Source organism: Cibotium barometz, chromosome 5 (genome assembly GCF_041138505.1).
Source record: "Cibotium barometz isolate CiBa-2024 chromosome 5, ASM4113850v1, whole genome shotgun sequence".
NCBI classification, from domain to species: domain Eukaryota; kingdom Viridiplantae; phylum Streptophyta; class Polypodiopsida; order Cyatheales; family Cibotiaceae; genus Cibotium; species Cibotium barometz.
Window position 1 is genome coordinate 19,927,337 of NC_141050.1, and position 2,657 is coordinate 19,929,993.

Consider the following 2,657-nt stretch of genomic DNA (forward strand, 5'->3'; position numbering starts at 1 on the left):
TGTAGAAAATGGTTTACGACGTGAACTAGCAGACTTTAAGAAAATATTAAATTTTTTTTTGGAGTCTAGTGGGGGAAATACGAATTTTCCTTTTTGGGGGGAATATTTTTTGAATTTAAAATGAAAGGGATTTGGGCATTTTTTCAGAAAGGTAAGTGGGAATCAAAAAAGTCAACCTTTTAATGACACCCCTTACACCCTTCAGAAATGACTCCCAAAATGGACAATTTGACAACTCATGAGAATCTACTCATTGAATGCTCATTATCCTTAATGAATTATGTAAAAAAAAGTGATTAAAAATTAATCCAAGGTTAATCCTTTCACTAATCTTTTCCTCGTTTACACTAATCAAGGACTCTAGTTAATCCACTAGTCCCTAATTAACTCACACAATTGAGCACATCATTGGATAGAGCAAGGGAATGCTAATCTTTATGCATTAACAAGTGTGTAAATTAATCTAAAATAGGAGATTAATTAGACTCTTAATTATGGTCTCCTCTTTGAAGGCAAAATTAAGCAAGGAGAGTCAAATTTCTCCAACTGATGAAAAACATTGATATAATTAGGTGTTTTGATGCATCTAGATGCTCTCAAAACACTCAAAAACACCAATTTTGACTACTTATATGATTAATTTAGACCCCAATTAACACATTTTCTAAAATTTTTACCTCTTGAGCAAGATTAATCACCCTTAATGACAAAAACCAGTTCATTAAGAGAAATTAGTCAAACTCTAGGGTTTTTTTATGGTTTTAAGAAATTTTTTGAGAGATTAAGCTACTCCTAATTCTTGTTAACACTCTAATCCAACCAATTTCAACAACAAACACACAATTAACCTAAAATTAATGATCTTAGTTCTTTGTTCAACACTAAAGAGAACTAATATTCACTAAAAATGCATTCTATTACATTGTTTGATGCAATGGATGAAAACTAAGCCTAATAAAAACTATGTGTAAGCCCGAAGAATATGAAAAACCACAATACAACAAAACAACAAATTAAGCTAAAAATTAACCAAAAAGCATTCTTTTCAAAAACAAAAAAGAGAGCTATTCTACACCAAAACTCACACAAATCACCATCAAATCTACATCTTTTTCATGGGAAACCATTAATCAAGATAATAGGCAATGGTTAATGTGTAGATTAGAGAAAAAATTATGGAAAAAGCCAAGGGATGGCTCCCCGACAGCGGTGCCAAAGATATTAAGGCTCACCCTAAAAGAGATTACCTGGTGAACTGCAACTGTCGTGAGGATCTTTCCAATGGCAGAGCTTGTAACCCTTGAGATTTCCAAGCTCTAAAATTCCTTGAGAAGCAATTCCACCACACCTCCCGCGAGCGTTGTCACACTACCGCATTACACTACGGTACCCGTCCCTTCTCTCACCTCACTTCACTCACACACACTTACTAGCATGCATTAAGGAGAGAGATTAGCAAGAGAAAGACTCAATTTCACAATGGGAGAGTCTCTTGTATTATGAGAGATATTCACTTATATACATGGCCATAAGTGTTCACACTCACTTAAATTGTGGCTGACCGGGCACTTTAGGCTCATAAGAGGCCTAATGCTATCACAATGACTACTCTCATAATATAACCATGAATTACATCACTTAGGACTTCATCCTAACTTGCTAGCACACACTCTTGAAGCGGGAATTTCCATAATACTCTATCACACCATTACGGGCACTCATCCAAGTTGTAGCTTTGGACACTATTGCTTCATATCTTGAATGTATGACCCTGTGGTGTATCTATTTGTGACTCCTTGATATAAGATAATGGTGGTAGATCTTGTTAACCCTAGAATTGGGTTAACAATAGAAAGCAAAGATCAAATCATAATTAAATATATCCCAAAGCATGTGGTTAGCTTAGGAAATAACCTGCCACATTAATCTTATAACCTTAGCTTAGGGGTAGTTTAGAAATAGGATTCTAATATCATATGTGTCATTCTAAATCTCAAAGCCAATAACTATATATGCGCTCATAATTTCTCATTGTAATCATGAATGGACGAATGGATAATCAAGAAGGAAAAGAGGTTTGAGTCTATTTTCCATCTTTACATTGTCTGTGCAATGTCATCTTTGTCTGCAATATGTATTAATCAACTGTCTGTTGTTTAATTCTGTCATAATGTTTACTATTAAATTTTTGTTCCTGTGTTGTTTTATCTGCCAACACTTTTGGTTATCTTGCTGCAATCGATTCCATGCTTTTGCTCTGGTTTTATCATCTAAGCATTATGTATGTGCTACATGGAGTTTGCATGAGTGGATTCTCTACCCTCACTGATTAAGTGGAAGATCATGCACTATTTGTTAAGTCCTCTCTCCATCTATGTTTTTTCTCATTTAGACCAAGATGGTGTTCATCATTTTGTGTTGCATGTCAATGTTTTTCTTTGTGTGAAGTGGTTTCACCTAGTCTGTATAATGCGATTTTGCTAACCTATTTTCGGCATCGGGTTGATCGCGTCAAAGTGACCACATTTTATGGGTCTTTGTCCTTAGGTATTTTAGAATGTCTCCCATTTTTCAAAGTCAAGCCTATTTTTTATTTCTTGAGGGTTATCTAGTTGCATTTAAAGTCCATGCCCAATCCAATGTGGAAAATCTTCTTC